Genomic DNA, 13412 nt, shown 5'->3' with positions numbered 1-13412 from the left:
AACTTAATTTTGGCAAAGTTATAAAGAACTGACGACAGTCTCCTAGTGAAAGGATCTTTATTCAAGAAATTATGTTATCACTTCACCTAGGAGAGTTTACTTATATGGTTAAAATTTCTGGATTTGCTTAACAGTAATGAATCCCTGTGCTGATACATTCACTCATCCTGGAAATTTGAAACACCTTTTACAGGCAAAATTATTGCACTTGATGGCCCTAACTAAGGATTCCTGATACATCCCAATTTCTGTTTCACTTTACCGGATTTTAGCCAAGTAAAGCATAAACTCTTGTTCTTTGTTATGACAGTGGATTAGTCAGACCTCCCAAGCTAGCAGTCCATCTGCTCTGCCAGCTAATGCTATTGTCCCAGAGACACCACCTCCTTCATTGTTCCACGGAGCAATCCACGCCAGCTCTTTTCTCAGCTGACACTGACAAGTACATGTCAACCCGCTTGCATTCTCCCGCACACATCTGTGACACTGAGTACAGGCTTTCACAGTTTCAGGCAGTTAAAGGCCTAGTAAGACGAAGAAAATACATTACTATAAAAATACCAATATACACAAGCTTTTAATTGCACCATATTAGTTTATCTCATCAATACAACGTCCAGATTTGCATGTTTATTTTGCTCCCTTCTACCCTTCTCTTCCTAAAGACATGCTAGGTAACATTGCCATGTGAAATAAAATGTTTTAAAGCATTCCACAAATTAAAGAAACACAAGAAAATTGAATTCCCTAGCATAACATGTTCTGGTAATTTTTTTTAATAGATATAAGAGTAGAACCTCTTTCACTGAAGACTGCTTTTCAGGTTGAATCCAAAAAATGGAAGGACCAAAATAAGGAAATCAATTCTACCAGAAGGTCCCTGAAAAGCTCTTGCTAAATGAAATGATGCAATCTCAGTTCAGGACTTCTAGTCTGCAATGACAACAAAACTCTCATTACTGTCAGCCTTTCAATGAGAAAGCAAGAGACACAGTGAAACTATAGTTGTTGCAAGTGGTAGAAATCCAAGATTATTGATAAGATGTGGATCAAATTCAATGCTCTATCCCTTGCCATGTCTCATATAGCTTGATTCAAACCTCAAGTGACCTTCATGTGATACAAAATATATGCCAATGCTAATTAGTTAATGAGACAAAACAATGTAGGTATAATAAAAACATTATACTTCAAAACAGCAGGCTAAAATTGAATTTGCTGCCTACAGCATATAAGTATTTAAGGATAGAAACAATACACATTTTTTGTTGCCACACTGTCTGTAAAAGATACTAACAAATAAAACATCTACTTTTGCTAATTCACCAGGCTCTCAGGGACTGTTATTTACTGGATATTAAAAAAATGAACCAAGACTCCAAACCAGAAATGTAAACTGCATCTCTCTGGCATGCCAGACCACATTCTCAATGTATCCTTCAAATGTTGGCTCTCAGCCTCTGATGTGGAACCACAATGACCACAGTTCTTGGACCAGGAAAAAAGGTGATAGATACTATCTTTAAAACAGTAAAATAAGGGGGAAATCCAATGCATTCTCTACAGACAGCGTGCACTCTTTTAAAATCTTAATTTCATTTACGTCAATGTAAACCTGTCTCTGGAGATTTTTTTCAAGTGAGTTCTGCCTCCAAAGAGGAGGCATCTGACAATTATCCACCAGTGTCCCAGTTTAATCAAATTGGTTTTAAATTGGAACAACTTGTTATATGGAAGGGGGAGTTAAAGGAGGGTGTAGTTTTGCCTGAGACACATGATTAGATTTAAGCATTGAAAGGGAAGGTCCCATCCTCTGGACACAGGCTGTCAGGCCCACAGAGCTGCCTTTTTTTTCCCCCCTCCATCTCCTTCTTTTTTTTTTTTTTTTGCCTTTTGCTGAAAAGCATTTCAGCAAATGAAAAATCTTAATTATATTTTATACAAAGAGGGCAAAAGCATTCGTAATTTGTTTTAACACAAGTAAGCAAGCAAGGTGACACATAATCAAGCATTCCCAGACTGATTTAAAATGCTTTTCTGCCAAGTCCTGCCCTGCATCTATGATGTAAGAATTCTCCTTCATTATTCCTTTTTATTTTTCTTCCATGCATATCACTGTGAACCATGCTGATCTTTGTGAATGTAGATGGCAGTAGAAAGTCCCTTCCATCTCAGCAAATCTTTTCCTTAAGCATATAAAAGGTCTATTCATTAAACACCCAAACAGAAAACATTCCTCAGTGAAGAAACTAGTTTTCAGATTTATCTACAACAACCCAAAGAACAGTGCTGAAAAGGTGCAAGGACGCCAGCAAATCAACAGTATTTCCTTCTTCCAACAAGAGGCCACTAGATATCCCTGGATATCAGGCAACAGAGGACGAAATAGAAATATTTTCACATATTCCACGAGAAAAAGAAACCTATGTATATCTATATATATCAGCTGAACTTTGCATTCTAATCATGAATGGCTTTCCCAACTCTGGTGTTAACTGAAGAAAAAATATCCATCTAGTCCTAGCTGCTAAAGTGTAGGAGACCTCTCTTCAACAACAACCAAGTTCTTCTAAATTACAAAGCATTCCAGCTCCCCTAGATTAGAAAACAGTAGACTGGAAAATTGCAGGAGATTGGTTTCTACAGACTCTTTGTTTACAACTGCAGTCAGTAACAAGACAGCTAGGGCTCATCCTCCAAAGGAGCTTGCCTGTAGCAAATGCCCTGGAGCCAAGCAAGGACCATTTTGGTCCAATAATAGATCTCTAGTAGATCAGTGTGGTCAGTCTGGAATTCTGTCTTCCTCTCTGTCCACGTCCAATTTTCAGCTTTATTATTGTTTTTTTTTAAGCAAGCAGCCTAAATATCATTAAAGAGACTAGAATCTTGTCTGTATTTAACAAAAAAATTATGTGGAGAGAAAAAAATATCCAAGAAGTAATGAAATAACAAGGAATTACTATAAAAAAGCCCTCATAATCAGGTACTGCTTTTATCACATCATATGCATTAAACTTCTTTGAACTGATGTCCTTTTCATTCTAATGTACTAAATTAAATATCTGCTCCTTGTAGAATTTGATTCATCTAAACTAGATTAAAATCAAATCATGAACAAAATCAATTTCACTTAAAGTACAATAATCCCAGCCCACTAAGGCCCCCTTCTAGTAATCACAATAAATACTGTCTCTACTACCATTGCCATCCTTTATTTTTCCCCCCAGCCTTTCACTGAATGTATAATTTTCATATCATATTATAAATTAGGACCTTGTATATCTTATTCACATCTTATTAGAGCAAGTTGGCCAAGAAGCCAGAGGCAAGACAACCTCATTCAAACACTCCTCCAGGGTTTTCAGGTCAAGTCATTTTTTAAATTGGGATTGGTATAAACCCCAAGGGATTTCTTGATTTAAGAAAGAACTACAAATATTTAAGCTGTCTTGGGGGGGATTATGCTGACATTGGATCGTGGGATTACCTCCTGCATAAGACTCAAAGGATTTGGACTGGTTCGGCATCTCGTCAGAAAACTGGGCAAAAATGCTTCTTACGTGAAGTTAATCAGATATTCAATCATTCCTCACTGTAAGCATGTTAAAAGGTAACAAACAAAGGGAGAGGGAAGCAGTTGCTTCGAGATGTATAGGAAACAAAAGCAATCCTGACATATTGTAGCATTTTGGCTTTTTCATAAGGGAATGCAATTCCTCATGACAATTGGCCAAAATCCTGAAAAAAAGCTTCAAATCACTTATATATTAACCATCTCAGAGCTTGCACCTTTGATTTGCAAATGATCACCAGCATGGTGGTATCTAATTAAATATTTTATTAATAATTAATAACACTTGGCACTTCTATGACAGTGTCTCAGAGCACTTTAGTCTAATAACCAAGTCTGACAACAGCCTACAAAAACAGGAAACTGTGATTGCAGCTGATGTAGCTGAAACTGCAAGAAGGTTTTAGGCAAACCCCCCTCTACCCTAGTCAGATCCAGGCTCTGACTCAGGTCTGAGGCCAGGCTTGAATTGCAGTTGAAACCATCCTGTCAAGAACAGCACTTCAATAAATTCTCTGGCCACCAAAAGTAAGTGTGAAAAATGTCACTGTCCTTCAGTAATTTCCTTCTGTCCTTTCTTTTTTATCCTCCTAAAGCAGAAGTTAGAGGGAGAAAATGACAGGAGTTAAAGTTTTTCACTACTGGAACAATAAAAGCAATAATAGCCAGAAACATCCAGAAATAAAATGGCTACTTGAGAACTGTATCTGCTTGGTTCTGCCAGATGTAAAGGGTCAATGCCAGACCATCATACTGAGAAAAATACTGCAATGAAAAATGGATTTTGTTTTACAGATGGAATGTTGAAAGTCACTCTCAGAAAAGGGTAATGATGTCTTATCAAACATGGATCCAATCCCCTCAACTGAAGCACATTTCTTTATAAATTTATTCAACAAATAAAAAGCAAACCATAACCCTAACCTCACATGTATTAATTGTCCGGTGTGGAAAACGGAAAGAATTTTTTGTATGTTTGTTTCCCTGCAGCTCATTCAGTAGAGAATGAAGCAAATTTCCCTCTTCAAACATGTTTTTTATTCCTTCATCCAACTACAGCATCATCAGACACATCTCTACCTGTGTAGTCTCATATATACCCTACCAAGTACAAACATACTTGCGTGAAGACACAATCAAGCTTAGTTTCAAATGGCAGAGACAGAAGATAAAGGCAACCAGACTGTAATAGTCTATTTCAAACACAGGCTTTCTTCTTCGTGTCTTTAAGACAGCACGGGAATCACACTGTACATAAAAACAAAGATTGCCACTGCTGGAGGGGAAAAAAAAAAGAAAAAAAGGAAGAGAAAAAACCCAATCCTAACCAAACTTGACAGGAAACTACGTTCCACTCACTCATGAAAAGATTCCAGCATCACTGACAACAAGCCCTTCTGATTGGGGTCAGTCACTTTTCAAGCCCAAGGGAACAGTCTTTTCCACCTTCAATCACAATCTCATAACTCCTCTATAAATAAACATACTAAGGAATAAAAAACAAAAAGGAGAGAGAACCAGCAGTCACAATCCACACACAACATAAACTGCATCAATAATATTTGTATTCTAGGAATTCTGGAGAGAAGGAATCAGTCTTCTTCACAGAGTTGAAAGAAGCTTTATTTGAACTATGCTTATAACTTGGAATGGTTTGGTAATTTTACAAGAACATCTGCTCAGACAAATGCATTATAAACACTAAACACCATCTAAGAAGCTTCTAACTTTTTATGCTCAAAACTGTAATAGTATGTGTCAGATGTTTAACTAACACAAAAATTAAAGCTCTTTTTTAATGCTGATTTTGGATAAGATTTTAGTGCTTAGAATTGCAAGGATCCATTGTTTTTCATTGAATCTACAACTGAGTTTTCAAGCAACCTTTCTTAAAAAAGGAAAACATAAATCATGATAGTTAAGCAAAAAGTGTGACTTACATCATGTTAGTCATATCCCAAGATACTGATAATTTTACAGAGGAGAACAACTTTTAATTCCTAGCACTGTGTATCCCGAGGCAATCCTATGTGAGGTCTATGAGTGTGTGGAGAGGAGCTGGAAGATGATGTCAGAGATTAACATTAATAGATTTCAATGTATGGATCACAAACAGTGACATTGAACACTTAAGAACTCAAATGTTTATGTGGCTTTTTCTTGTAAAGAATTCTTCAACCATTTTATCTTTTTAAGTATTTTATATGAATAGGAAATATTCCTTTGGGCATTCTTAAATCATCAAAGAAAAATGCATCCATCTATTTCTAAATTTCTTTTTCGATATTTAAAAATTAATCTGTATCCATGGCTATAGATAAGTTTATAGACACAGAGAAAGTCTCAGTATCAAAATACCTGAAGGAATTTCTTGTAATAGAAAGATTTCTGAGATGGAAAAAAAAAAATCACTATTTTGGAATTCCATTCCAGTGAGCAAAAAAAAACCAACCAGGTACTGTTTACTAAGTACAAGAGAAACGTACAATTTTTTTTTTCCACACATGCTGTAAGTGCCAGAAAGGAAGGATCCTAACATTATAGAAATCAATCACTGCTAGAATTTCAGGACAACCGCTTGTCCATCTTCCTAATGTAATGTGGGATTAAGCATTTCTATTAGATATCTGCCTTATACTTAAATACTTGCAGAAAAAGGCATTTCACAGTCTCCCACATAACCTGTCTCAATGCTTTTTAATTAAAACGACAGTATAATACCATATTTTGTCTAATATCTATGTAGGCAACCAGTGAATTAAGTTCTGTGTTCAGCACAAGTACTTAGCTATTCCTTTAGGATTAACCCTGGTGGTGGTTGTATGACATCTGACAGAGGCCCTCTGTATAGTTAGAATATAAAACACATGGGGTCAAGCAGTGTCACACAATTATCAATACTGACTCCTTTAGTGGTGCCAAAAAGTGTCTCCCAAGTCGTGCTTATTTATTGCATATGAAATAGGAGGCACCAGTAGCAATTTCCACCTTGTGGTACAAAGCAGGCAATCCTCTTTTAGAGGAGGGTTAAAGAACACGGGACAATTTAGCCATATGGATGCAAACTGTGTTGCATTATCTGCGGGCTAAAAAATGGACCTGAATTTGTTTTTTTTACTAATACACAGTCCTAGCCAAAGGGAGAGAACATGTTTCTGTTAGAAAATAAGTCAAACTAATTAATGCTATCCTGTTTTTCTGCCAACGTAGAAGCACAGAATTAGCATATTGTAAATATTTAAGATGAGCTTACATTTCCTCTGTGAAATCATATTTCTAATCTGTTCCAAACAAAAGTACATGCCAACTCCTTGAAAGAAGAAACACCTTCACCCTATTGAGCACCTAATTTATTAATAAAAAGAACAATCCAAAATTAATATTGTTTTAGATGAAACTTGACCCTTTTTCCCAGTATTGTCTTCTTCTGGGAATCCAGTGTACCAAACTTGAAAGGTTTAACCATTTCCCTTATACCTGGGTAGTTGTATAAGGCAGTTGCCCCAACAAATCTCACTCAACGCTTTCTCAGCAGGTTCACTATCTGATCTAACATTGTCAGAACAACACACAGTGATGTTCCGTGAAAAGGGACACTGTTTATTTTATCATATGCCAGCAAAAGCTGCCTTTTTCACAGGAGGCTTAAAGCTTAATGGTAAAGGATATACTTTCTCTTGTTGTACTGGTCTAAGTCCACTGCTGGTAACAGCAGTGCATGTCATGGCCTGCAGCCACTCTTCTAATCATAGTGCCAATTAGCTCAGGATAAAAGAAAGAAGGACTAAGCCTTTGCAATACCCAGTGGTGACATATCTGTCTGGCACCCAATTGCAGACTGGGTAGATCTGTGTTATGTTGTCAGGTTCCCCTTGCACTTAAAGTGCTTAAGAATAGCTTTACAAAAGCCAGCAGCCTGAACAAAGAGTTGCAGAAAGTAATCAATGGAAGAAGAGGATGCATATATCCCACCTCTTGAATAGCATGTCATCCAACTTGTGAAGCCTCCTAGCACACTGCCTCCCCTTCTTCAGTCAAGTGCTCCAAAAGGAGTACGAGTCATGTAATTTCTTTAATGCTGAAGCAAAACTAAAGAACAAGAAATGTCATCTGTCCTTGCTACTTCTCATTCTCCATGCAAGCATGCATACTGTGTCCTGGGCATGATTCTTAATTGACGGGCTCTCTGCACAAGTGAGGGAGACTCATCTTGAGAAAACAATAAGAGGTCTCAGAAGGAAGAATATCTGATTTTAAAATATCAGATGCAAAAGGTAGGGCTTTTAGCAAACCAGAAGCTTCAGTATATGAACAGCTATATGCATATATTAATGCAGCAGTGTTGGAGGTTTTATCAGCAGATATTTTGGCACATGAGAACCTCAACACAAGAGTATCTATCAAGAGTTTTCCAGATTTCATTCCCACATAATCTATGATTTAAGTGATTAAAGACTTATAGCCCAAAATGCTCAGTGCATTTATGGGTTATTTAGCTATGGCTTAGGTAACTGCCAAAGCCTGAGGAACTCTGTTGTTTGGAAAAACTCATAAGAATATTCAGAAACTCACTTGTGTATGACATGAATCAACTACTCTGATGACATTTGGAAATACAGCAATCATTTCCCAGCATTGGCAAAGTAACATATTGGTAGCTACTCTGAAATTCCGCTGGATGTTTGAAAGGTGTTGTATCATGTTGAAGCATCTGACATTTCATGTTTTCTTACCAACTAATCCAAATATATTAAAGGCACCAAAGCAAGTGTTTTCATTAAAATCTAGTCAGAACATATCTTTTAAAGATTTTTCAAATGAATTCTAATCACCTGTAGTACAACTTAAAGTTAATTTTCCAAATATTTTCTTTGATGTCTCGTTTTTATGAACTTACATCACATGACGCTGTTGGTTTCACTTTCTAGTGCACATAATCATGTTAACTGGTAGTTAATTTGTTTTTAATTGTTAGAATTACTTTTTCAAAGAACCTTTAATCATTTTGAAAATATTTTCTCCAGCCTGTTTACCAGGCAAAGGTTTTGATCTCTGCAATAGGAGATTTAATAAAATTGATGAATTTAATGAAATTGTTATCCCATATAAAGGTGGCATGTTTATCTGTCACAACCTATAGCACAAGAAGACGAATCACAAAAAATTTAACATGATGCATATGGAAAAATATAAATGGTCTAGGATGACTCTGCTTGAGCAGGGAGATTGGATCAGATGACCCACTGTGGTTCCTTCCAACCTTAACCATTCTGTGATTCTGTGAAATGTGTTAAAAATAAATTTATAAACAGAAATCCAAATAGATTTTCTTACAGTAATAATGTTGTGGTATTAGGAGAATTTAATACAATCCTTTGCATTCCATTCCTTGTAAAACTTACTTACATGCCCATGAGTTTTCAAGATGAGGACTCAGTTTTGAAGACGTGGCTTCAGTTTTGAAGCAATGTGGGCAGGGGCAACTCAAGCCTCCTCCCATATATCTGGTGTCAGATAGCATCCGAGTCATTAGGTCAGTCATTACCAAACTATTCACCCGCTATTTCTGACCATCATTTGGACAGAAGTTCTTTATCCCATCAAATATATGTTTGATTCTTTTGCAACCAGCCTAGCTGGAAATCGCAGAAAGGCCACAATAGCTTTTCATTTGCAATGTTAAGATATGTTTTGAACTTGGCATTTTTAAGCACAGCAACAAACATCCAGTGGCATCCACTTTTGTTGTTGTTACTGCTTGGGTCTTCACTGCCCTCACTGCCCTCCTCCAACCAGGCACAGCTGCCATGTGGATGACACTCACAACATTAATAAACAGAAAAAGGGAAAATGGAAGCAAGAAGGCAAAGAAACATCACCTACAGCCTTGCCAGGCTTGCTCCCTTGCCTTTTGCTTTTCTCAGATTGGATAAAGCTAGTAACTAATGGAGCCTGGAGACAAAAGAGCAGTGCTGGGAAAGGAGGGGCACATTGGTCACCAGACACTGCTCTGCATAAAAAAATTACCCCACTGATGTTAAAATGCATCATAATTTATAAATTACAGCCCCAAATTAACTGCTTTGCTGCAGTCCACAGGCACTGTGTGAGTTGTCAAGACTGAAACAATTGTGTTCAAAGGATGTAAGATACTAACTGTAGATTTAATGCTAACTCAAATTTGTTCCTACTCTAGGACTGCCACATCAATATATGAATCTCTTCAAATTCCCTGTAAAGAATAACCCCAGCATCTGACCTAGACAATGTCTCCCCAGAAAAACTGGCTCTAAAATGCAGGGTTGTCTTCAGGATGCCATTAAGCATAAGGCAGTGTCTTCATTTGCCTTCATGCATCAGTAGCTAGTTCATTATTCTATACAGCTTTTGAGTAATTCCTCATATAGGGGAAAAAAAAGTATAAAGTGTAAATCCACATCACCGTGCAGCTGTTCTTAGTGGCTTAAAAAGAAGCATCATTGACAGGCTTTTAGAAGCAGCTGCATCCTGTCCTCTCAGCCTTAAGGCATTGCTCCGGGTAGGGCTAGCTCGTGGGAAGGAGGAAAGGCTGCCACGGCTGCTGAAAAAGCTGGGGATATGAAGTAACTAAATTATGCAAGAAGTTTAGGAAAAATCTGGGGTGAAGGAGCATGAAAATTCAGAGATCATGAAGATCTACTGAGCAAACAAAACATTTTTAATAAAAGAAACCAGTTATAGTATGTGGAAAAAGCAGAATAGGAAAAATGATTTGGTGCACTGTGTTACATCTCAAAATTGGACTTTCCAGAAGAACTTGACTTATTATCTAATGAACCACCTGGTTATTTCAAGTGGTAAAATAAATATGCTTCATTTTAAATTACGCTTTAGTTCATCTATCTTTTCTTTGTAAATTCAGCTCTTTATAGATATCATAGAATGGTTTGAGTTGGAAGGGACCATCTAGTTCCAACCCCCCTGTCGTGGGCAGGGAACATTGCACTAGACCAGGTTACTCAGAGCCCTATTCAAATAGGAGTGTCTGTAAATAGAAATAAAAGTCTGCCAATTAATGTATTTAACCTCTACCTGTTGCTAAGTATTTCCATGTGTACAGTAACTTGTGAATATTTACACTGGAAAAAAAAATCTATTTTAACCATCCACTAAAAGTTGTGATTACGCTCTTGAAATTGGTAACCTTGCTACAGATATACTTATAGAAGGATGACCTTTTATATTTAGGTGACTCTGGCAACAAATCATTGAATTATGAATAAACGTAGCTTTGATATTTCCAACCTTTTTCCAACTCTTTTAGGCTAGATTTATTTCAGTGACTATTATAATGTTACATTGTTTACAGTAATTGAACTGAGCAATCAACACAAACACAATGTGTTTGAGAGCTTCTCCAATTGTGTTACAACAGTCATTTATTAAATTACACACAGATGTCATTCAACCCCTTGAAAGGACTGCCCTCGGGTTCAAGCCTGAATTACATGTATACATTGGCATTCTATTATTAATCTTTCAGCCCTTTTTATTTCCTCTTACAATATCAAAATGGATTTTCAGTTTTCCATATTTCAACAGAATGAATGTGGTCTTCTTTGGAATGGGGACCTGGGTGGTAGAACTGAATCATGATTATAAACCAAAGCATATTTCTGCTTCTAATTCAAAATCAGTTGGGGAATTTTACATCACAACCTCATTTTTCTGGTTTTTCCCTTTCATTTTGTAGTGCTTCAGTCTGTCTTATTGTGGCACAGTTACAATTTTACTTTCTGACACAGTGCAAGCATTTCCTCCTAACATTACTGCTGACCAAAACAGAAAACTAAACTGAACATAGATGTCCAGACTGTAGCAACTTTAACTCAGAAGAAACCTCAGTGAATCAAACTGAAAGACATTCTTCTTCCCTTTTTCAGCTACCAACAATCTGTGTCAATGAAGTTCCACATACTAAAAAGCAATTGTCAAAGTTAGAAAAGACCTCCAAGATCATGGAGTCCAACTGTTAACCTAGCACTGCCACATTCACCACTAAACCACACTCCAAGTGCCATCTACATGTTTTTGAATACTTTCAGGGATGGAGTTTCCACTGCTCACCTGGGCAGCTTGTTCCAATGCCTGACTACCCCTTCAGTGAAGAAATTTTTCCTAATACCTAAGCTAAACCTCTCCTGGTGCAACCTGAGGTAATTTCCTCTTCTATCACTTATTAACTGAGAGAAGAGACTGACACCCATTTCACCACAACCTCCCTTTAAGTAGTTGTATAGAGTGATAAGGTCTGCCCTGGGCCTCCTTTTCTCCAGGCTAAACAACCACAGCTCCCTCAGCCACTCCTCGTAACACTTGGTCTCTAATCCTTTCACCAGCTTTACTGCCTTTCTATGGACACACTCCAGCACCTATACTCAAGAAGCTCTGAAAGTGTGAAGAAATTGTTTTAGTAAAACCCCAACTAGAATTTGTGAAAGCTTCCGCAAAGGTTCCTGTTGTACTGTTCAAGGAGTTCTTCAGTGGTTACACGTGCAGTTAGAGGACTTCAAAGGTATTTCTTTCCCTTCTGAATTCTACTTCACTTGTAGGACTCACTCTGTGCCAAAAGTAAAAGTTAAATACAAACCGACATACCCTGATTTAGGTCAGTTGTCTCCATGTAGGGACAAGGCAGCATATGCCACTCACAGAACTTCTACAAAACAACCTGGCAAGTCCAAATTACTTTTACTGTAATGTTGGATGGGCAAACTGACTCTGATGGTAGAAGGACTCAATTTTTTTTTCCTCCATAAGTCTGTCATGAAGTTCTGGCTTGACCCTGAAATGCAAACAGAATTCAGACATAATCTGACCCATACTGAGTAACGGGACTCTAGAAAAGGTAGGATTGGAACCCATTTCTGTGGCTTCCAGCTCTGAAATGCTAGTTGTGGATCAATGCTACAGGATTTAAACCCCCAATGACCCTTAATGGCTAAAAACATAGGATAACGTTATTTTATCCAGTTTTTGTTATCAAAAAAAAGTCTTTCTCTGTCCCCTTACATGCTAGAGGAAAGATATATTTGTACAGGGTTACTGAATAGAGTACAAAAGGAAGAAGGAGAATAGCATCTCATGTTTTCCTAAGTATTGGGTGACCTGAGGAGCTTGTATCTCCTTGGATGGCTGCATCACCACAGTCTACCCCTGGAGACTAGTAAATAGCCTGAAATACTGCAAAAGCATGCAAACACTTTCCAGAAGGAGTTCTACCAGGGCATAAAGACGCTCCACACTGGGATATTATGCCTATTCCAAGCGTAAGTCATTAAAATGCCTTCAGCAGGCATTGCTCAAGCAGCTCACGTCCTCCATTCTCCCTCTCAGAAGGCTTTAAGAGACATTGAGTCAATTTTTTGTAAACAAAAGTGTAGGGACACTATGGAATTAGGACATACACTTAATAGTGGGTAAATATCAAGATATTTTCTCTTTAGGTATATTAAATTACATTCCTTTTTTTATTGCAATACATTATGCAAGTTTAGAGAACTAACAAGTGTTATGGATGCTGTAGCAGATAGCTGAATAGCCATTTAAAAATAATGCAACATTTCCAATTTGCAGTCCCAATGTGCATTGGCCTGGCCCCACAATTTAACAGCTAGGCCTTAATTGTCTTCTAGCCACTACTCTTAAAATGCAGAAGCTCTTTCTTTTTAACATCCATTTACAATCTCTCTTGTAGCTTTCCTAGCAACAGTGTCCTAGTACCTGAGGTAATAATTTATACAGTGCAAAGCTGCTACTTTGGAAAACAAAATCAAAAGTTACTGCACATTAAAAAACACTG

General features: G+C 37.3%; 1 protein-coding gene across 6 annotated transcripts in view; it reads right to left on the bottom strand.

Moving 5' to 3' along the window:
• The window catches only part of PCDH9 (protocadherin 9), a 698432-nt gene that overhangs the window by 546013 nt on the left and 139007 nt on the right, over positions 1-13412 (bottom strand). The gene's annotated exons all lie outside the window — the stretch shown is intronic.

Source organism: Neopelma chrysocephalum, unplaced genomic scaffold (genome assembly GCF_003984885.1).
Source record: "Neopelma chrysocephalum unplaced genomic scaffold, ASM398488v2 Primary Assembly neopelma1_331, whole genome shotgun sequence".
Classification (NCBI taxonomy): Eukaryota; Metazoa; Chordata; class Aves; order Passeriformes; family Pipridae; genus Neopelma; species Neopelma chrysocephalum.
Note: the sequence above shows the minus strand (reverse complement) of the source record. Positions and strands in the feature narration are given on the sequence as shown.